This window comes from Fukomys damarensis, unplaced genomic scaffold, assembly GCF_012274545.1.
Source record: "Fukomys damarensis isolate Sample0158 unplaced genomic scaffold, DMR_v1.0_HiC HiC_scaffold_23, whole genome shotgun sequence".
In the NCBI taxonomy this organism is placed as follows: Eukaryota; Metazoa; Chordata; class Mammalia; order Rodentia; family Bathyergidae; genus Fukomys; species Fukomys damarensis.
Genome location: NW_022900935.1, coordinates 42,505,134 through 42,527,943, shown reverse-complemented (window position 1 = coordinate 42,527,943; position 22,810 = coordinate 42,505,134). Strand labels below are relative to the sequence as shown.

General features: G+C 58.1%; 1 protein-coding gene across 6 annotated transcripts in view; it reads left to right on the top strand.

Annotated features, from left to right (window-relative positions):
- The window catches only part of Kcnab2 (potassium voltage-gated channel subfamily A regulatory beta subunit 2), a 71,575-nt gene that overhangs the window by 5,391 nt on the left and 43,374 nt on the right, over nucleotides 1-22,810 (top strand). For 5 of the 6 annotated variants that reach the window (XM_019207981.2, XM_010627831.3, XM_010627828.3 and 2 more), the window contains exon 2: nucleotides 6,054-6,196. The exons of the other annotated variant lie outside the window; for it this stretch is intronic. The gene's annotated coding sequence lies outside the window, so the exon portion shown is untranslated. The remainder of the gene's footprint in view (nucleotides 1-6,053; nucleotides 6,197-22,810) is intronic. 6 annotated transcript variants of the gene reach the window in all.

Genomic DNA, 22,810 nt, shown 5'->3' with positions numbered 1-22,810 from the left:
ACACAGTCAGCTTTGAATCTGAAACTCTGCTAACCCTGCACATAAGTGGTGCTTATCAGGAGGCTGTGGTTGGTCTCCCGGCCCCTGCTGGTCACGGAGGCTTTGCTTCCCACTGTAGAGGAGCCAGTCTTTGTCACTAGGCACCAACGGACCGTCTGTCACCTCCCTGGCCCGTCCACACCCTGATGATGCTCAGTCCTTCACTCTGGCCCAGCTCCTGGTTGCTTGGGGGGGGGTGTCACTTTCCCTGGCAATGAGTAGGTGCTATTTTGTAGGCATTCAGGTTCAGGTGTCGTAAACAAAAGGCCCAGAGCCATCTTGTTCCCTTCCTCCTGTGAAGGACACCAGCAGCCCGGAGCCAGAGCTGCAGATCTCACGCAGTCGCCCTCTCCACGGGGACTCAGGAGAGCAAGCAGCTGCCCAAGGGAGATGGGACGCCTCCTGTTTACACCCTGCTCGCACAGAGGCAGTGGGTACGCAGGGGACATCGAAGACCTGCTCCAGGTCACCAGGGATGCTGCCCCACTCTGTCCTCATCCTGAAAGATGGGTTTGGGAGCAACCACTAGGACTTCCTATGGGGCGCAGACTCTGTCCCTTGCTGCATGTGTCGGGGGAGGCGTCCAGGGAAGGAAAGACTTCTGCGGAAAGGATGCCAGTTGCACCAGTGCTGGCCACTGAGCCTGGCCGCCTCTGCCCATCATTCCGCAGTGGGCCCAGGGGCTGGGGAACCACTCTCACTTCTTACGGACCCTGGACCCTGGAATTAGAAGCGTGCATGAGGCTGCTGCCCTCAGGGTTGGTGGCAGGAGGGAGGGGACATACTGTCCAGAGCACGAAGATCCCCCGAGGGCTACCAGAGGTGTCTGCAGCCAGGCTGAAAAGGTCTTGGCCCCTGAACATCTCTTTTTTTTTTTGAGACAGCATCTTGCTGTGTAGCTCAGGCTGGCCTTCAATTTGCAGTGATCCTCCTGCCTCAGCCTCCTGAGTGCTAGGATTACAGGCATGTGCCACCACACCCAGCTTCCTGTGTGGTTGAGCTGAGTCACTTCCTGGCAGGTGGGGAAGGAGGCTGACTGGGTCCCCCCATGTTGGGGCCCCAATCCCTGCCCACACACTCCAGTGGACCTGAGTCACACATAGCACCACTGTCCCCAAACACAAATGCATAGCCCAAGCATTCTGGCAAAGCCCCCTGGTGTTGCTGAGAGGGTGCTAAGCAGAGGGTCCTCATGGCAGAGGTAACCATGGCAACATGGGGAGCTGTTGGAGTTCCCAGCCACCTGCTGGACCATATGAATACCAGTCCTGACAAGCCCCCGCATCTGTGTGGGTGTTTGGGGGCTGGTGGGGGGCAGGCAGGGAACCCTCAGCCTGGCGCCCTCCCCTCAGTCCCTGGAGGGAGCAGCAGGGTACCTGTCCCCATTCCCAGTGGCTCCCTGATATCCAGCACAGATTCCAGTGCAGCCTACTTCACCCTGCAGCATCATGGGGCTGCATCCTGGGCTGCTGCAGCCAGCACCCTCAGGAGAGTCCATCAGGCCCCTCAGCTATGTGATGCTTATAGCCCCTCCTCAGGCTAGGGAAGACCCTGTACCTGTTGGTGCAGCGGGGGTCACATCTGAGCCCCCCAACAGCGCCCTGCAGGTCTCTGAACTGCACACTCCGCAGTGTCGTTTCCGCCCATGTCTGGCCTCTCCCAGACCGAGGGGCCGGTAAGGGTGGGGCGTGGCTGTCCTCACACCCAGCTCCCACCGCTGAGCCCAGGACAAGGTGACTGCCCTGAGTTGGGGCAGTCAGAGAAGGGAACCTCCAGGCAGAAACCAGAGCTGTGCGGGTCCTCCCCAGCACCCTCCCGGGATCACACACGCACGCGCACACCCCCCTGTGCAGGTGGCAGCCTGGACATGGGCCCCCAGGGAGCCTGCATCTGCTGTGGTGCCCAGTGGCCCGGGACCGCATACAGAAGGCACCACCCCCTCATGCCAGGCGTATTCTTAGGGACTCGAGCTGATCTCACAGACCAGAAAGTGTCCAGATGCCTCAAGTCCAGGGTCCCCCTCCCAGAGCTCCCCCACACTGTGCCTCTACCCATGTGTTGCCATCCAGGGCTCCAGGCCTCAGAGAGGTCAGTGTCACAGCCCTGACTCATCTTCTCAGGGAACAGGCCACTCTGTGGCCCTGCCACTGCCCTCCCTGTCCACTCCGCCCCTGGGGCTGACTCGTAATGTGCCTGTCTACATGATGCACTTTGGACCATGCCCAGGCAAAACTGTGGCACCGTGGGCTCCCCAGAAGGCACCTGGGCCACCCTAGGCTGACTGCACCCCCCAGGGACTCTGCTTGGGGTTTCTCCTCCTCCCCAGAGCACAGTCCTGCCCCAAACACCAGGCCAGCCCAGGGAGGGCAGGTGGTGGAGCCCCACTGGACCAGGTACACAGGGCCTGCAAGCCAAGCAGCTGTGGTCCTGCACCTGGTGTAGTCAGACCCAGAATCCCCACCTGACATCTAGCCACACTCAGCCCACCCTGTCTCAGCCTCCACTGTAGCCACTCCCGGCCTGAGGCGAGCACTAATTACTCATGTCTTTCCTTGGAACTTCAGCACTGACCCAGAGCTGAGGGCTCCAGGCAGAGGGGCTGGACCTCCTAATGCTGGCCCTCGCTGCAGGGAGTGGGGTCTTGTACTACATTTGACTCTGGGAGTTGGTGACTGTCACTATCACCATTTATATAGGCAGCTGGCATTTGTGGGTTTGCTCTCTGCTAGACCTCCTGCATAATAACTTACATACAATTACCTTTTTCTTGAGTACTGGTAGTTGAACCCAGGGTATTTGCACTGAGCTACATCCCCAGCTGTTTTTGTACTTTGAAATAGAGTCTCACTAAGTCATTCATTTGCCCAGGCTTGTTCCTGGCAGCCTTCCTGTCTCAGCCTTCTGAGTGCTGGGATTACATATGCCACCAAGCCTGGCTTTTACAAGGTCTTGCTATGTAGTCCAGGCCAGCGCTGAACTCTCTGTAGCCCAGGCTGACCTAGAACTCACATAACTGCTCCCCTGAGTGCTGGGATTACAGGTGTGCACCCCAACACCTGGCACACACATTGACCCTGATCCTCCAGCTGCCCCCAGGCAGCCACTGGCTGTCCCTGCTTCTCCAGAGCCACAGGTCCAGTACCTGCCTGTGGTCCCACAGCCAGAACAGGGCAGAGTGAGCATGTGACCAAAGTGGGCCCCGCAGCAAGCTTGAAGCCACCCCACAAGCCGGGGAGGGGGCTCACTACCCTGCCGTGAGCCTGGCCACCAGGGTGCCAAGGAGGAGAAAAGGACAGGAAGGGCCTGCTTGTCCCCACTGTCAGCTGCAGGCTGTACTAGGGACTTCCCATCCCTCCTGGCTTCACAGGGAAAGGAAGCAAAGGCGGGATGGGTATGGGTGCAGGAGGGCGCCCCTCTCCCCAGCCTCTGCAGCTACACCTGGACCCCGCCTTACAGCACAGGACCTTTTCAAACCAGAGAGACGGGGGCCACTGCGTGTGCCCTGTTCTTCTGACACTCACCCCAGACTTTTCCATCTGTTTCACTCTTCCCACTGCCTTGCTCTGCGTCTCACTGGCCAGGGAGAGATGATGTAAGTGGGACTCCTGGATCCCAGGCCACAGACCTGTGCTCCCCAGATACTGCACCACATGTGCCCCCCGAAGCCGCCCCAGTCCTGTGTCACAGTCTTCCCACAGCCTCACCAGTGTTTTTGCTGGTGGGTTTCATTTGAAAGCATATTAGCCCATTAATTATGTGATGGCGAAGGCGCGGTACCTGACAGTTTTCTTGTACAGATCTTTTTACTCAGCGGAGGCTTTAATGGATGTGGCAGAGTAAAGCTGGCTTGCAAATCGCTGGGGCAGTGCTACGTGGGGAAGTTATTAATCCTTCCTGCCTCTGTCACGTGGTGCCAGGACCATGGTAATGGTAATCCTCTTTGGAACCGGTGGTTACTTAAAGTCTGGATCTCAAGTACACATGCAGGGAGAGCTGTAACAAGTACTGCAGTGCTCCCCGAGATGGACCCAGGAAAGGCCCCTTCCCCTGGGAGAGAGCTGCTTCTCACCCTCTTCTGGCCAGAGATAGTGAGAGGGCTTTGGGCTAGGACAACGTGTGACATAGCCTGTCTACATCCACAGTCTGCGTCCTCAGTCACAGTTACTCTGCATCCGCCTTGACTGAAAAGAATATTAAGTGGAAATTAGCGGAAAGAAACAAGCCATAATTTTAAGTAACTTCTATGATAGAATGTTGCTGTGTTTGTTGGATTCCGTTACGTGTTGCCACTCTTGCCGTACCTAATTTATAAATAACTCTATCATAGAAACATGTACATAGGGAAAAGCATGGCACACGTAGGGTTCAGTACTATCCACAGTTTCAAGCATCTGCTGGGGGGCTTGGGATGTGCATCCCCAGGAGAAGGGGATACCACCATATTCATTCTCTGGAACCACAAATGGCCTTATGTATTTTCTCACAGTCCAGGAAGCCGGAAGTCCAGAAACTCTGTGGGTAGGGTCGGTGCCTTTGAGGGGCTCCAAGGCATGGAGAGGGGGTCTCCTCCAGGCTCTACAGCTTCTGGTGTCTACCACCGTCCCTGGTGTCCCTTGGCTTGGAGAGGCACCACCTCCATGTACCCTGTCTGTTCTGTGCCCGTTTTACAAGGACCCTTGACATTGGAGGGAAAACCCACTGGAACCAAGGTGACTGCGCTGCAGTAGTCCTACCTGAAATGTCTGCAGGCACCTTTTTGCCAAATAAGGTCACATTCACAGGCGCTAGGGGTTAGGACCTGGACACCTCTACTGGAGGACACGTCTCGTCCCAGCACCGCAGGTTTCTGGTGCCAATTGCCAACCCCAACTCGGGCACCTTTGGAAGCTTCCGTGGCTCGTGTTCCTGTCCTGTGATGCCCCCAGCCCAGCCGGGATTGTGTGTGGAGCACAGCTGGCTGAGGCCAAGGTGGAAGATGTAGAAGAGTAGGGAACAGAGTCCCATTGGATTACAACTGCAGAAGCCAGCCCTGGGCTAGAAGTGGAACCCAGTGTGGGTCTCCTCTGTCCTCTCCCATTTGTGGACATGTGAGGCCAAGCCCTCTCCAGGTCCTGGAGACTCGGCAGCGGGCAGACGGCAAGGGGACCATGTGCAGAGCAACAACTCAGCATCCACTGGGACAGGCGGGGTTCTCGGGGTGAACCTCCACAATGCCAGCCCGTGCTTCCCAACCGAGGGCCAGATTTGTGCTCCAAACTTGCAGGAGGCCCGGGGATGGCACCTTAGGGGCTGCGTTCTGGCTGCTTTGGGAGCAAGAGGCAGATGTCAGACGGGCTTCCTGGCCAGCGTTTCTTCCAGGCATCTGACTCCCTCTGCCAATGGAACCCAGTCGTTGCACCGGCTCTTCCCACACTGTGGCTGAGGTTTCCCTGCCGCTCACTAGTAGGGCAAGATGGGGTCTCTGCGGGGCCCAGGGTCAGCCAGGACACTCAGCCCATCCAGTGCCAGGCGCTGCTAGGCACAGCGAGCGCCCGGCTGGACTCATCTGCTGGTAGTAGCAGCTCCCATCAAGTAAGAAGCCAGTGTCCTCTGGTCCAGTGGCAGCACCTCCACTCCCGAGCAGACCTCTTAGCCTGTGGAGGGTCACCCTCGGGAGTGGGTGGGTCCAGAGCTCTGGGGAGAGAGGGAAGGACCCCAACCACACCTGGGGGCAAGATCCAGTCTCAGGACTAATTGCTTGATGGCACAAGAGGCCACCAGCCAGCCACCTGTGTGACGCCCTCTGAGACTGCTTATTTCAGAAACACCTGGACACTGGCCTTGCCTTCCTCCCACCCTTGGTGCCAGCAGTCAAGTCCCTCCATCCTGCTGAGTCAGGCTCTGGGTTGCATCCTCATGGGGAAGGATTCCTGTTTCCTCCCCACCCCCACTGGGTTTTTCCTGCTTTGGCTCCCTTAGAGTCTCAATCTGGCCTGGAGAGAAGACTCAGCATTTTCTTTCTCCCTTTGTGGCAGATGCTCCAGAAAGGAGCAGAGCACCGGGCTCTGCGGGCACCGTGCAGGCCTTGCACAGGCGTCACTGTTGCTGTCTCCCGGAAGCCCCACCCCGCCCGCACCAGTTCACTGGTCCTCCTGCTGCACGAGGAGCTTCCGTCCAGGTAGACGCAGCTCCGCGTGGCCATGAGGGGTTGGAGATGCCGCAGGGTGGATGGCAAGGTCCCCACAGCTCAGTGTGGCCCCGTGGGTGCTGCCTGGAGTCCTCTAGGCTTGCATGGCCACCCTGAGGGTGCCAGTGAGGATGGGGGATGGGGCACTGCCTCCCACAGGATCCCCTCGCTGGCATTGATGGGGAGGGGTCCTGGAGGTGGCCACTAGTGCCCTGCGGGTGGTTCCTGCTTGGTGTGAAGGGCCGACTTGGGTTTCACAGAGAAGACCGTGAGCCAATTCCCTCGCAGAGTGCTGGTGCCCCTTTACCCTGGCAGTGGTCCTTGTCCCCTCCTGAGAACAAAGACAGTTCCCCTCTCAGGACAGGACCCACCAACCCAACAGTGGCACAGGGGTGAGAGGTGGTCTTGGTGAACTGCCAGGGAAAGGAGAGGAAGCTGTCCTCAGGGCGCCCTGGAGTTCTGTCCCATTCCCACCCTCTGGCTGTGTTGAACCCCCACCGCTGCCCCTGGGGGCTGATTACTGCTGCAGGCCCTGGGCCGCCTGGCAGGAGATGTCTTCCGCCCTGACTGGCCTGGGCCCCAGAAGGCGGCACTGAGCTATGCTGTCCCATCCTTTCCTCATCACAGCAGTGGCTGTTAAGGCAAGGAACTGGCCATGCCCAGACCTGGAGGGCAGAAATCCACAGTGCTCTGGATTCTCCCTGGGGGAAAAGGTCACCTCCCACCCATCACAGCTAGACTTCCAGGTCTCTGGAAGAGTCTGAGCGCACCCAGATCGCTCTGTGCAGCTGGCTGCCCGACCCATCACAGGTGTTCTGGGCCTGGGACCTCACCTGCCCTTCAGAGCACCTGCTTTGCACAGCGGCAGGAGGATGCTCAGGTCGTGGCCTGAGACGGCCTTGTCCCAAGGTTCAGTTGAGGCCCCCGGCAGGAAGATCAGGGCTGCACGAGGCGAGACCCTCACCAGTATCTCTGTGCAGTGAGCAGACCGCACACATCTGTGTGTGCACACGTGTGCATCTGTGCACATGCACACATGTGACCAGTTTCACCCCTGCCTGGACTCCACCTAGATTATCTTGCCAGGGCTGTCCTGGAAAGCGCTGTCCTGCCTGGGTTCTCGTCTGTCCCTTGATTCTCTTGATCAACTTCCTGTAATGGGAGGAACTCTGACACACTTTCCCAAAAGGGAATATAAATTTAATTTGAAAGGAAGAAAGACCTGCAGAGTGACCTGGAAATCACTGTCTGCCCTGGGGTTCCACTGCGGAGGCTCTGCATCCTCTCCCAGGGTCTCTGGGAATGAGGTTATGAGGGCCCTGGGTTCCCCGGGAGCATTCCGTGGCTCCCGGCTTTGTCTTCCTCTCTCTCCGTCTTTGTCTCTCTGCTCTGGCTGGGGTTTCTCACACTTCAGTCTTGGCCTTTCATCTTATGATTTGGGTCATATGTGCACAACACAAATCCGTTTCTCAGTTTGCATTTCCCTTAGTCACTTAAACTTATTTCTTGACTACATATTTTGAAATGAAACTTGCGTTCCCTGCAATAAAGGGAAAACCAGCATTGCTGTCACCCTAAAGAGGAAGCTGGAAAAGTAAACAGATATCACGCTCCAAGCCCATTGCAGCGGGACCCCAGGTGCCCAGGGCATGCTCTGGGGTCCTGGGATGAGCGAAGAGCTGGTTTGCTGGGAATTTGGGTGTGTACTGCCTCCCCCGCCCAGCCATCCCCAGTTCACCCAGGGGTTGGGGCCATTCCCCTTGTCAAGGGCAAGGTGAGGAGGAGAGGAACCAAAGTGTGGACAGGTCAGCCCAGTACACCCCAGTGGGCTGGGCTAGCATTCGAGTGCTGCAGCCGGAAACCAGAAGCTGACAGAGTGCTCTCTAGAAATCGCCATGGCAGTGTGGGATCGCATGGCAGGAGGATCACGAGATGCTGGCCTGGCAGCTGGCGGACCTGCCCGGCTCTTTGCTCTAGTTGCACTTGGGGCATGTCTTTCCAAGAGGCATGTGGTCCCATGTTACTGACCGAAAGTGCAACTCTCCACCCCTGGAGTGGTGTGGGGTGACCCACCTGGACCTGGGGCATGGCCTCGCAGTGGACCCCCAGGGTGGTGAAGTCCCCAGCAGATGACAGCCATGGGAGAGAGATCAAAGGCTGCCCGCCGCAGGCAGAGGAGCAAGACAGAGACGAGGTCCACAGGTGTGCTGGAGGCCAGGTGTGCAGGAGAAGAGACAGACAGGTGTGCCCAAAGTCAGGTGTTCAGGGACAGAGGCAGGCAGGAGGGGAGCGGTGTGTAGGCTGGATGGGGAGGAAGGCCCTGGGCAGCTACTGAGGGCTTTAGAGAAAGGCGGGATCTAATGTTGAGAAATAAATAGGGCTCTAGTGATACGGACAGCCAAGGTCCAGGCAGGAGCTCTGAAGGTGCATGGGGGAGGTGGGCACAAGAAGGCAAGTTCAGGGGAGTCCTGTGACCGAGCCAACACCTTGAGCCCAGCGGAGGGATGGGCTGGAGGCGTGGCCAGGGGCCATGGCAGCCGTGTTGGTGTCAGCTCACAGCTGGCTCCAGGGCAGAAGCAGCATGGCAGAGGAAAGCCGCTCGGCTCAGGCATCCATGGGCCAGAGAGCAGGAAAAGAGCCAACGTGAGAGAAGGGGCTGGGATGGGATGTGTGCCCTGCCCACCCAGCAGCATGCTCGGCCATCGGGCGTTGGTGTGTGGTCCACGGAGGGAGTTAGTGTCCCCGTCGTCTGGTCACCTTCCCAGAGCCCCATCTCTGACACACGTCCAGAACAAGTGTGGAGGAGCGAACCGAAGCTTGGGGGGCGGGTGTGCCTGGGGAAGGATTCTGAGAGCGGAGTGCTGGAAGCAGCCTGGGATGGCAGAGCTGGGGAGGGTGGATGTGGGGATGGTAAAGATGGCAGTGGGACAGCGAAGTGGGGTGAAGAGATGGGGGAGGTGGGTGGTGGAAGTGGGAAATAGTGGAGATGGTGGGGTAGCAGTGGCGCTTGGGGTTCGTGTGGAAGGGGAAACGGCAGTGCTGGAGAGATCAGAGGTGTTAGAGGTGGAGGTGGAGGCGGTGATGGTTGCGGGGCTGTGTATGTGTGCATGTGCGTGTTCACATGTGTACCTGTGCCCATGCACCCGTGACATGCCTGGCTCCACCTGCATGTTCCAAGTGCATGCATTGCCCAGGGGACCCAGAAACCTGGCAGAGACTGGAGTTGAGCTGTGGCAACAGTTGAGAGAGCTCATGGGCCTGGAGGACGCCCGGGGGCCCAGGATGCCCTCTGCTCGCAGGGAAGCAGCAGGAACACGGCCTCCCACCGCTCCACTTCCCTCCACTCTGCTGGGCCTCGGCTTCACACTGGAGTCAGTGCTGTCTGTAAGCAAAAGGCTCCTTGTCCAGAGCACCCTGGCACGCCGTGCATCCTCCACAGAGGCCTCCTGGGGGTGCCTGAGGTGCCAGGCCCGGTCCCTGCACAAGGGGTTCAGCGAGAAACGGCCTGGACCCTACTGCCAGCCTCCAGGGCTCAGCACTCAGTGAGCAGTCCTTGCAGGCAGACTCAGAAGCAAGGGAAGAGTCCTTGGGTCAGCCTCCCTGGGGAGGCGATAGTTGATCAGGGTCAGCCAGGAAGAGCATCCAGGCAGAGGGAGCGGCACCTGTAAAGATCCTACAGCACAAGAGAGGAAGAGGAGCCCAGAAAAAGGACCTCAGTGACTTCCCGGCCCTGGGACACAGCTGTGCCAAGTAGGACCGCCCCTATCTGGAGAGATGATGCAGGTCTCCAGGACAGGGCCACCTGCCCGCCAACCGACCCTGAGGCCCCCACATCCCAGATTCATCCGCCCTGGTCCCCTGCATCTGCTCCACCTGAGCCAGGCCACCCAGTCACACATCGGCTGCTTCCTAGGAGGCCCCTAGCCATGCCTGCTTGTCCCCAGACTTCTCTGCTGATGACACCCAGGGGAGCTCCTGGAACTGCTGCTCACCAGGTGGCCGAGACACTGACCTCACCTCTGCGAGCCTCAGTTTCCACATTTGTAATCTGTGGCTGACGAGAGGCATGGCCTCATGGGACTGGGGGAAAGAATGAAGGGCATGAACCAGGTGCAAGCTCCTGTTTTAAAATGTAACAATGTAATTTTTATAAAGCGCTTGGGATGTAGATCAGCACAGAGGCCCCAGGCTCAATCCCCAGTACTGAAGGGGACAGAAAAGGGCTGGATGCCAGTGGTAGCCCTTCCCCAGGGCCTCATGGGGACCACACCAGGTGACACTGTGCTGACACCAGCGCCAGCACAGTGGCCCGGCCCAGGGCTTCCCCTGGGGAGGACGCCCTTCAGTTCCCCCAAGCACAGCCCTTGGGGGACCTTTCCTGGATGTCCTAGAACCCCCGCCAGCCAGTCTGGCTTCAGTGCGGGGCTTTGGCCCTGAAGGCCCAGCTTCCCCAGGACAGACTGGTCCCACGCACGTGCGGAAAGCTGAGACCCACATCCCTGTCCTGCGAAGGCCAGGCCACTTCACGCCATGCCACAGGCTGTGGCCCCTGCTGGGCCAGTGCTGTCCAGGTACTTGGCTCTGCGCTGTCGGAAGGCAACCACAGGCAGGATTTAAAAATAATACACTCGCTTAATCCAGTGCAGGAGAGAGAGAACACACAGTCTGTACGAGCAACTCAAATCAAAAGTAAATGAGGCAAAAAGAGTCTCCAAAAATAGTGCGGCTTTAGCAGCCCAGCCTGCGTTGCGCAGCCAGCTGTCCTTGGCACTCTGCTGTGAACAGCATCTCAGGACAGCTGGAAGATGTCTTTGGAGCACTTGCTCTGGAAGAGATAAGCAGAACCCGCAAAGTAAAGCAAGGCACCAGCATCCAGGGCACCCAGGGAGGGTCCCCGTCACCGCTGTGAGCAACATGGGGCCACCTGGCTGGAAAAGTTCCTCCCTGACCTTAAAGGGTTCTCTTTCCAGATTTGATGCCCCCACAGAGGGACAGGGGTGTGACTTGAGCAAAAGTGGAGGCCCAGATACATGAGAGCAGCTGGTGCCAGAGCCATCGTAAGGACTTACCCTTCTGTCTGAATTTCATTGGTGGATATTGCTTCTTTTATGTGATAGGTCAAGGGTCAGCCTGAGAGCCAAATCCGGCCCACCGCTTGTTTTTATAAATAAAGTTTTATTGTAACACAACCCCATGCTTTCATTTATGGGTTGTGTCTGGCCGCTTTTGCACCCCAGAGTTGACTAGCCACAAATCTTAAAACGTTTGCTCTCTCACACCTTCTAGGGAAGCCTGCTGGGGCTTGGACATAGGCTTGAGCATCCTAGGGAAGCATCGTGGCCACTAACAGCTCCTAGGGTTGGGGTTTTGTTCGGTAGTGTTTTTAGTATGTTGATGTTGATTTAGGGCTTTAGAACTAAGTGTTGTTTGCAGGAAATAAAATGATACTGAATAATTTGGTTTCTGTTTGGCAAAGAACTTTTTAAAAAAGACGTTTATCCACATGCTCAGCTGCCTCATCCCACCGTGAGCACCCATCTGCCACCTGCTGTCAGAGTGACAGGTGCTGGGACCTCAGCAGAGTCCCCAGGCCCCCTGCTGGGCTCCCCTGACACCTGAGAAGACCTTACTCTCAGGGGTCCCTTTCCCTGCAGTGGGCTGCTGTTGCCTTCGCTGTCCCTCAGTTTCTGTGACTCATGGCGAAGCTATTTCAGACCTCAGGCTGTGCCAACACGTCCACCCGCTCTGGGCCCACAGGGTCTTCCACAGAGAGGATTCTTCAGTAGTCCACGGAGTCTAGCAAAGAATTAGATTCAGCCTTTGTACTTGGACTGCCTTGAGCATTTGGAGATTTTGCATAAAGTATCACGGGAACGCTACTATGCACAGGCCATTGCCACACACGCGGACTCTGCCATGTGCCCCCCTAGGCTGAAGCCGCCCCCAGGGAACACCCCTGTGGTGCTGCCTTCCTTCCCCAGAGTGAGGTTTTGAACTGGGTGGGCCGCACATTGCCAGGCAGTCCTGCTGAAATGGTCTGCCCTCTGGGGATCAGTTATTAGAGTGGATTAGCATGCCAAATCCCCGGGGAGGAGGCCATAATCTCATAAGCAAAAAATAGAGTTCAAGCTGGCCTGAAAGACAACAGGCCAGGTGAGGTTCAGCCGAACACACGAGATGAATGAAAACCCAGTGATGGATAACATGCGTGGAGATGGTGCCGAGAACTTTGTACGGTCGTCCTGCCTCCTTGAAATACCACCCAGACAGAGATACAGTCCCAAGCCGGGCCCAGAAAACAGAGAGGGTTGCATGGCAGGGATACAGGTTGCGGGAGAAAGGGTGAGATTCAGCGAGGGCATGTGTGGTGCAGAGCCAGGAGCCTGGGTTTGTGGAGGTGAGGCAGTCGTGGGGAAGAGCTGTGCTGGACTAAGGAGCCGCTGCCCTTACAGAGGACCAGGGAATAACTGTCCCGGAAGTCCTCGACCTGTTGGACTCCTGGGGACGCATCTCCACCATAAATTGAGGGGGGCCTCTGGACCCTTCCTGTCCCTGTGGCATTAAAGCAACATGGACAGTGGGAAGTGGTATGGTAGCCTACATGTGTGTGTCCCCCACTGTCCTGTGTCCGAGCCCTCACCCCCTGTGTGATGGCGTTGAGAGGTGGGGCTTTGGAGAGGTGACCGGGTCTGGCGGAGGTGCTGGAGGTGGAGCCCCACAGGGGGAGAGGTGTCCTTACGAGGAAGACCAGAGCTCTTTGTCTGCCACGTGAGGACCCAGCAAGAAGGAAGCTGTCTACGCACCAGGAAGAGAGGCCTCACCCGGAACGAATCCAAGGGCACCGAACCCTGCGCTCCCCGCGTCCCAATCACAGGAGTCAATGTCTGCTTCGGAAGCCACATCTCTGGTGCTTTGTTCTGGCCAGCGTGACTCTGCCGGCAAAGCTTCACTTATGGACGCGATCTTCTCCTGTTGGTTTTCTCTTCCTCCTGTTTAATGCTGTAAAATCTGCCCTTGGCTTGGGGGCTGCATACACACAGGCTGCATTTGGCCTTCAGGCCCCAGCAGTTTGCTCACCACTCTCCGAGGCCAAGCACAGAGACAACCCAGCTTCACTTGGCATGGAACAGTGACACGGGGCACTAAGTAGCTCTGGATTCTGGGTGTTCATGATCCAGAGAGGAGCGTGCATGGGCCCCACTGGTTCCCTGTCCCCAGAGACCAGGGGTGGGTCTGACGGTAGGGTCGTAAGGTAGTGCGTCGTCTCGCATTGGTGTGCAGAGGATCTTGGTCACCACGTCACCTGTCCCCAGTGGGCTGATCTGCCTGGAGCTCCCAGGGCTGCAGAGATGCAGCAGCGCTGGGACTAAGCAGAGGGACCACACGCTCCAGCACCCCAGCCTCGGCCAGCCACTCCTCCGGCTCAGAGGCTCTGGGCTGTGTGAGCCCTGTCCTGTTGGTGGCTTGTGGGGCACATGACCCCCTCAGTGCTGGCCCAGAGAGATTAGCAAAGGTATTCCATGCTCGCTGTGTGGGTAGAGACACCCGGACATCAGGAGAACCACTGTGAGGCCCCCACTCGCCAGTCCTGAGACCAGCCTAGCCCATGGTCCTGCTCTGTGGTCAGCTTGGGGGTACAGTGTGTACTGCAGCCCAGGTCCCCACCTCGCCCAGCCGAGAGGCCCCCGCAGCACTCCTGCTGGAAAAGGAAACAACTCGGTCACAGCCTCCTCCCTGACAAGGATGTCGCCTTCCAGTGGGGGTGGACTTCCTGGAAGCCCCACCCAGAGGACTCAGCTGGAGAAGGTGTCTGAGGCCACCTGGCTGGGAGTAACTCAGCACACCTATCTGCGCACACTGGTTCACTGAGCTGGCTTACCTGTGAGGCTGTGTAGATGCAGAAGTGCTACTGCTGGTTGCTAAACAAAATATTTCCTTTCTCCCAGGTGTTTTTATTGTGGTGAAAGGCATGTGACATAAGGTTTCCCACCCTAAGTGTATGGTGCAGCAGTGTTAAGTGCACCATGATGTTGTGCGGCCATTGCCATCACCGGTCTCCATTCCTTGTTTCATCTTGCAAAACTGAAGTTCCATCCCCACCAGACGCTTCCCATTCACACCACCCCAGCACCCCCAACCCCTAGTATCCCTAAGTACGTCCTGGAAGTGGAGCTGTGATGTGTTTACCATTCTGTGACTGGCTTAAGCCACTTAGCCTGACATGCTCCAGGTTCGTCCATATGGTAGGAGGCACCACAGTGCCCTTCCTCTTCATGGGCGAGTAATATTCCATTGCATGGATGGGCCACAGTTGGTTTGTTCACTTGGTGATTATTCGTTTGTCAGTGGACGCTCAGCTTGTTTGCTTTTTAGCTCTTGTGAGTAACACTGCCATGACTGCTGCATTGAGACACTGTTCAATTGTCTGGGGCATACAACCAGAAGTGACATTACTGGGTCACACAGCAGATCCATGTTTATATTTTCTTTTTGTCTGTTTGTTCTGTTCCGAGGACAGAGTCTCACTGTGCAGTTCAGGCTGGCCTTGAGCTCACTGTGGGGCCCAAGCTGGCCTTGAATTCACAATGATCCTCCTGCCTCAGCCTCTGAGTGGTGGGATCACAACTCTACTGCCACACCTGGCAGTCACCCTTATGTCCCAGGGGAGCCTCCGTGCTGTTGTCCACTGCAACTGTCCATTTCCATGGCCACCAGCACGCAGCTGCTCCTCCTGGCTCCACACAGACACTGGTTCTCCGGGTAGCATCTAGGTGTGGTTTGGGCTCCAGGTGCTTGGTGATCTGAGCTGCTGAGCACCTTCTGGTCACTGCCTGGCCACACACTCCGTACCGTCTGGAGACATTGTCTGCTGGCCGAGTTGGTCATGTTCTTTGGAGCTCCGGGAGTTCTCTTCGTGAGCTGCATTTCAGTCGCGTCAGAGAGACGATTGGCAGTGGGGCACTCCTGACCCTGCTGCCCAGACTGGACGGCCACCTGCCTTCCTGGCCCTATGAAATAGCTGGCCGGTACCTGAAGAACTGCGGTAAACTTGCAAGGGCCGGGGCTGAAGTGGAAGTGCAAGGCTGGCTCCTTGTGCCTGAGTGTGCGGGGCAGCAGGGAGTCTGTGACGCCCACGTCCAGCTGGGCATGGTGGCGCACACCTGAAATCCTGGCACAGAGGGAGGCCAAGGCAGGAGGATCACAGCACCACTTAGAGGACAGAGGGAGACCCTGTCTCAAAATTTAAAAGCAAGTGGAAAAGGCTCAGGGTAGAGCTCAGATTCAGAGCAGATTCACTGTGCAGCCTTGGTGATATTTCTCCCTCGAAGCTTCAGCTTCCTATAAAGCGTTCTTTGCAACAAGGGGCAGATAGGGTGGCCCAGACTGGGCTCCGTCGAGGGCCCCTCCTGGTTCCCCACTCCGTGCCTCTCTCTCTCTCTCTCTCTCTCTCTCCCAGCCTCTCCTTCCTCCTCTCTCCTCCCTCTTCATCTCCCGATGCTCAGACGCTCACCCATACTGCTTTGTTTACCTTTCTGTCCCCTTTCTTCCCCCATCATCCCATCCATGTCTGGATCCTGTGGGGGACCCAGCCAGATGTAGAGGAGGCAAAGCTGGCTGCCCACCCCCCGCCAGGCTCCCATCTAGGGGTGGCTGGTCCTGGGGCTTCAGTACATGCAGGTGCCACTGGGCCGGAGGGGGCATCCCAGGCAAGTCCTGCTCCCTCCCTGTCCGGGGCTCCCCAACCCCAGTGAGGCCCCCGTGGGAGGGCAGAGCCTGGCAGGTGCTTCCCTCCCTGCCCCCCACTCCCTACCCTAGAGCCTGAGTCCCAGCTGAACCAGAGGCCACACCCAGAACCCCACAGGCCCTGGTGTGCCAGGCAGCCGGGGAGTGACTTTCCTCCCTCCAGGACGATGGGAACACAGGCAGCCATTCTGATGCAGGAGCAGGTACCCAGGGTCCTCCAGGATGGTGTTGCCAGGCTGGGCCTTGTGCCAATGGGTGGGCAGTCCAGTTCCCTGAGCAGGGCTAGCTGTTCCCCGAGTGTGCAGGGTTCACACCCATGGCCACAGCCTGGAGTGGGGCTCTCCCTGACAGCCCAGACCCATTGTGGCCCCACATGGCTTCCTGTGCAACCAGCAAGACTCATAGTAGAGAGACAGACAGACACATACACAGGAGATAGCCCTGTACCCAGCAGTTCTTCATGCCTTCTGCTTTTCATCCCTGGGGCGCCCATGTCCCCAGCTGCTGAGCATCCTGTGAGGCCCAGGAGAGGTGTGGCCATCCGTGCTCTCCCATCTCAGCAAAAGCCAGGGCTCTGGCCTGGACAGCGGGTGTGATGGCTCCCCGTCTGTCCCCCCCTGTAGGCAGGTGTGGAGGGTATCAGACCCCAAAGCCCTTCTCCTGCAGTTCTACCCCACTACCCCCACACCGCCTGCCTGTCTCCTTCACTCCCCACCCCCACCCCCACCCCCGCAGGAGGTGGCAGGGTGTGGTTGCCCTGGGGAGGGCAGGGCAGAGGCTGAGCTTCCCCTGCCCAGGAGGGCACAGCCCCAGCAGTCACAGCCCAGGCCAGAGTGAATGCCTGAAGGGAGGGGCCCTTTGGCCCAGCACCGTGGTGATTCCCATTCCAGAGCAGGTGAGCCAGTGAGGGCTCAGATGGGCCCCAGTGAGATCCCTCTGCTCATCCTGTGTCCTGCAGCTCTTACCACCTGTGCAGCCCCAGGGTGGGTTCAGGGACCTGCAGGCCACCGCTGTACTTGGGGTTTTGCCACCTGTGGTCACCAAGCTGCAGGAGGGAGCTGGGAGCCATGGGAGGAGGTAGGGCCTCACCTTGGACTTGCTCTGGAATGATGGGAGGAGCTTGAAGTCTCAGGGTGGGGTGGCCTTGCACCCCAGACCAGTAACGTGGGAGCCCGAGGGGCCATCACTGAGTCTATCTGTGGGATACACATGCTGAGCCCCCAGCCCAGATCCTATCCTCTATCCCCTCTGGGGAGGGACAGGGCAGATCCTGAGGCTGGGGCTCTGGCCACCGCCACAGTGCAGCAGCCACCTCTGTCCACGCCCTGGGAGGGTGCTGGTGCCCGTGACGGGGCCGCAGGTCTGGCAGGTATTTGTTGCGAGAGGGAAGGATATTCACGCATGGGGTTGGAGCCCGGGATGTTTTCAGCTGTAGTCTGGTTTGTTTGTTTTTTATGCAATACTCCTTAGATGTGAACGTGACTGTCCTAGACCCCAGGCTCTGTGCAGGGTTGGTTTGTTATCTGTTATCAGGAAACAGGCGTTTATGTTGCTAGGAACAGGTTAGATTAAACCGTTAGCCTGAGACGTTTCTAGAAGATGTCCAGTGAGGCACTGTGAGATGCGCTGACCCGGAGCCCTGTGCTGCACAGATGCTCCTGCTGCGGTGTGAACTGGGTAACAGCATCCCGTCCAGCATCTACCTGGCAGGTGTTGTGCCCCCTCCTCTGGCCCAGACCTCTGCAGTTTTGAGATTCACTGTAAAACAAAAGCAGGTCCTGCCCTTGGCCTCTGGTTCTCCCTCCAATCTGGGTGAGGTGGGTGCTCGTGGTGACTGGGCCTGGCCCACCTCCAGATGCCGCCCTGCCCCTCAGGCATCCTTGCCAAGGGGGACCCTATGCTGCATCCCCCACCCCAGCACAGCCGACCCCCCAGGGCACCCAGCAGAAGCAGGGGCACTCGTGGCTCCAGGCAGAGGAGTAGATGCGGGGAGGAAGGGTGTGTCGAACAGGGTTCCTTCCGCCCCCTGCGGTTTCCAGAGTTCATGCCTCTTCCTGTCTCCTCCAAGCGCTCTGTCAGCACCGTGGCTCCTCCAGGCTCTGGCCCCGAGATCACAGCAGATGCTTCAGGGCTTTGCCAGGGGAAATCCCAGCTTTCAAGATACACCAGGGCGGTTGAGGACTTCAGCTCATTGCGAGGGAGCTTAAATCTCAGCCCTCGGCAGCACGCACCTCCCCACAGCCCCTGTTCCTAAGCATCAGGCCCCATGCACCTGGGGGTGAGCAGCAGTGAACAGGGGTGAGGCACCTGCCTGGTTCCGGGGGACACGAGGACCAAGGTCAGTGTGGGGAACCTGGTGCCACTGTAGCTGGCTTCCAGGGCCTCTGGCATCCTGTGGCCCTTTCCCTTGTGGTACTAGGGCCGGCCCTTGTCACATGGCATAGATGACATTCACAGGGTCATCTCCATGGTTACCTGGGGACCAGCCTTTGGAAGCGTTGAGCTTCCAGGATGACCTTGAGTCTGGATGCAGCCAGAGAGAGACGGAGACCCAGAGGTGCCGCCATGATGTAGTGAGCCACACAGTTCTGCATGTGCCCACGTGCCTGGTCATGTTTCTAAAGTTAGTGCCTTCTGAGAAAGCAGGAAGGAGGAGCACTCTTCTGCCAGAAGTCACCATAGCAACCCAAGGACCCCCAAGACCTGAGGACCTGGGACACACCATGTGAGAGCAGCCTCTCGGGCCTTCACCTGTACAGGTGCCACTGTCGGTGGCTCTCCAAGGAGCACGCAGAGGCCCTGGCCAGAGCCCTCCTGTGGCCTCAGGATGTGCACCCCATTTCCCAGCCAGAGAAACAGAGGATGACCCTGGCTGCCTTTCCTCCCCCCAGCACCTGGAGTGGTCCTGCTGGATCACCCCACAGAGAGTGTCCCCAGGCCTAGAAGACAGGACATGCGCCCTAGGCTCAGGCAGGACTAGTGAGCATAGACTCGCTCGGTGTGCCCAGAAGAACGACTCCACGTGGAGGAAGGTTCTGGCCAACTCCTGTTTCCTGATCTCCCAGATAGAGGCAGATAGGTGCTTTCTCCCCGTCTTGGGGAGCAGCCCCAGACCCCCATGCTGCAGATCACACTGCAGCAGCACTGCCCGCAGAGGGCCAACGGAGAGGCTCTGTTCCCTTCTGTGTGTGGTCCTGAGGACCAGCCACGGGCCCGGCATCTACCGCACCTTGCTGGGGGCTGGCTGCACGTGCTGGGGCGGCCAGCCCAGGCCAAGTGACCCTTGCACGTGTATCAGGCTGGTCCGCAGCACACATGTTCCACGGGGATGGCAGGGGCTCAGGGCCCTGTCTGGTGACGGTGGAACCCAGAAGTGTGCGCCATCATTAATGCTGGGGTTGAAGGAAGCAGAGAGGGGTAGAGGTGAGGGGCAAGGGGGGCCCCACAGCTCCTACTTTTTGGGGGGGCTTTTTTGTTTTTTTTGTTTTGTTTGGTACCGGGAATCAAACTCAGGTCCTTGCGCTTTTGAGGCAGGTGGCAGCACCACTGGACTAAATCCCTGGACCCCCACAATTCCTACTCTTTAACACCTGTCTCCCCAGAACCACAGCCATTAATCTCGTAGGGAGACTGGAGTCCTGCTGGCCAGAAGCCCCCCTCTGCAGATGAGAAAACTGAGGCCCAAGAAGCGTAAGGGCCTCTGCCACCCGGTCAGGCTCCTCAACTGGGTCTGCTGTAACCCAGCGCCTTCTGCAGCATCCCTGCATCCGGCCAGTGCCTCCCGGCCTGTGTGCATAAGGGGACTTTCCTGCCCTGAAGGCCTGTTACGGGTACAGCCCTTCCAGGAAGCTGCCAACCCCAGGTCTCAACGCCAATCCCAAGCTGCCCCAGGGCTCTGGGGCCCAGAGGGACATGATGGGGCCCCGCGTCTTCAGTCTCAACTCCCCAGAGTGACCAGTGAGGCCTTTCTCGCTGGGGCTGGTGCTTTTGCCGATGGCCTGAGACCTCCAGGAACCTGGCTTCGTGTGTCCTTTCCATTTGAGCTCAACTTCCTGTGCCCTCACAGACTCTGCCCTCGGAGCTCAGCCTAGCAGCACAGTTGGCCTTTCCAGAAAGACAGCCGTTAACAGACACCCACACCAAGAGATTGCACAGGACCCAGCTGCTCTCACTGCGTCAGCGAGCCTCCCTGTGATTCTTGCTTAATGACAGAGAGGAAATGAGCCGCGCCAGGCCCTGAAGAGCGTGCCCCAAACCGCAGCCAGCCCAGGCTCACTCAGTGCGCCCTCCTGGGTGTACAAGAAAGACGAAACCTGGCCCTAGAGCTCTGCCTGTGTCGGATCGACAGACAGCCACCAGGGTCAGTCTGCACAGCAGATGGCCTGAACCTCCCAAAAATCCTCAGTGGCATGGGGGGATAAAACAAGCAAAAAAAATATTACCAATGCAAAGTGGGGGAGTTGCTTCTAACTGTGCGCTTTGGTTGGGCCCTGGCTTTTTTAAAACTTAAAAAAGATACTATGGAATAATTGGCAAACTTGAGTGGCACTTGTACATCGGGTGACGTTGAATTAATTATCTCAGGCATTATGGTGCTGTTTTGGGTGAGGTGTTTGTAGATGGATAAGGCTGAGGGGACTGCAGCTGCTTCTCCAGTGGTTCAGGCAGTGTGTGTGTGTGCATGAGTGTGCATGCACTCCTGATGGTGGACAGAGAGGGTTCACCTGGAAGGAGATCCGATGTAGCCCTCTGGTGAGGAGGATGAGAAGTTAAAGAGTGTGTGGGTGTTCGTTGCTCTTTTGCTTTTCCCAGCTTCTCTGCAGTTTGAAAGTTTCCAGAACTGTACCGTGTAGGGGGACAGACGGTACCCTGCGTGGAGCCCCCTGCCCTTCCTCGGTCACCTGTTACCAGGCTAAGAGCTTGGGTTTACTCAGCATCTTCCCTCTTAAGCTTTTTCATGTCGCGCTTCTCTAGTGGAAGAGTTCGGGAAGACAGTAAAGGCTCTGAGCTTTGGTTTCTCCGCATATGAATCCGGGAACTGCTGAAGGTTACACACAGACCACACCAAGAGGGATGGGGCTCTGTCTGCAGGCTCCAGCCTGGGTCCCAAACCCAGCTCCCCTCCCGCCCCTCCTGGGCCCATTATGGTGTCTTATCAGTTTCTGAAATGCGTCCTCCCAATCCCGAGCCCTGGGGTGTCAGGGGACACTGGGATGCACCCCCTTATCTCTGCCTACCTCCAGTGCAGGGTGCAGACTCTGCACCAGCCCGGGATTGGCCACATCCTCCCTGGGAGGTCGGCTCTGCGGAGATTGGCTGCTCAGTGGGTGCAGTTGCTCCTGATTGGACAATGGCAGCTGCAGAGCCAGGAGGTGGGCTCTGGAAAAAGCAGAGGCTGCGGGGAACCTATCAGCCCACTGCCCCTGCCCTGCAGGTGGCCGAGGTGGTGAGCCATGTTGCCAGCCCCCCAGGGTATGCTGGGACAGGGCAGCTCCTTGAGATGTGGTCTTCAGAGAGCGTCCAGTGTCCACCTGTGGTGGGAGGTGGGAGCGACCACTGGCCAGTGTCCTGGTCAGCACTTCTCAGAGCCTAGGCTAGGGACAGGTGGGGACAGGTGGCCTCCCTAAGTGGCCACATCTGTCTCCACACCTGCAGCTACACTGAGCACTCACTCTGGGCTGAGGGGACACTGTGCCCACCAGAGAAGGCTTTCCTTGTTCTGAGCCACATGGCCCCAGCCAATCACTGCCATCTGGAGGGATGCTACCTGCAGTCACATGACCCCCAGTGCCAACTGCCTTTCCTATGCTCTCTGGGCCTCCAGCAGGCTGACAGCCTAGTCCATGCGTTCATGCAGCAGACACACACTGAGTGTGTGCCATGTGCCAGCACTGCTAGGAGCCACCCGCAGAGCCCCAGAGCAGGTGACAGACACTAGGGAGGAAATGACCAGGAGGGGTGCCAGGAGAGTGGGGGGAGCAACTTGAGGTAAGGTGTGTATGAAGGACTCCACAAGGGGTGACTGGTACAGAAGCAAAGGTGGGGACCCAGGTAGGTCTCAGGGTTAGAGGCTGAATTCAGACGGGAGAAAGTAGAGGCCAGGAGCTCTGAGGATGGGGACTCTGCTGAGCTCCCAGGAGCCCTGTGGCTGGGTAGAGCAACCCAGGGCCGTGTGGCTGCAGCAGGGCATAAGGCTGACTTTGCGATTTAACCCTGGGCAGAATTGACAGGCCCATTGGACCCCAGAGTTACACAGCATGCACTCATGAGGCCTGGACCAGTGGGGAGAAAGGGTTCAGTGACTTCTGGGGACTTGGACTGAGCTCAGAGGAGGCTGTGGGAGGGGCTAGTCAGGACTCAGGGTCTCGCGCACAAGTCTGCAGCGCTCCTGGTCATCCTTGTGGAGGTGCCTCATAGGCAGTGGATAAGCCAGTCTGGAGTGTGGGGTAGCCTGGGTGGAGGTGGCAACACGGGTCTGCAATCTGCAGAGCTTCTGTTCCAGAGCCTGAGCAGCTGCCAGAGTCAGAGGTTAGAGGAAGGAGCAGACTGCAGCCCAGAGACAGAAGCAGCAGCCAGAGGACACAGGGTCCTGCTGTGGCCCAACGCCGTGGCGCCATCAGGCGGCAGCAGAGAGGCCACGGTGACCTTGGCAGGGGACAGAGCAGTGATCAGTGTGGAAGGGAGGGGGCTCCAGGAGAGAGGAGCTGCAGACAAGTCAGAGACGCTGCAAGGAACTTCCCTGTGAGCAGAGGACTATCCAGTGGTACAGGTGGAAGCAGGCCCAGGATCGGGTGCTTTGGGGGCCCTCAGAGATGGAGCCACACTAAGTCCTCTGCTCCTGAGAAGGAGGCGCTAGGGACA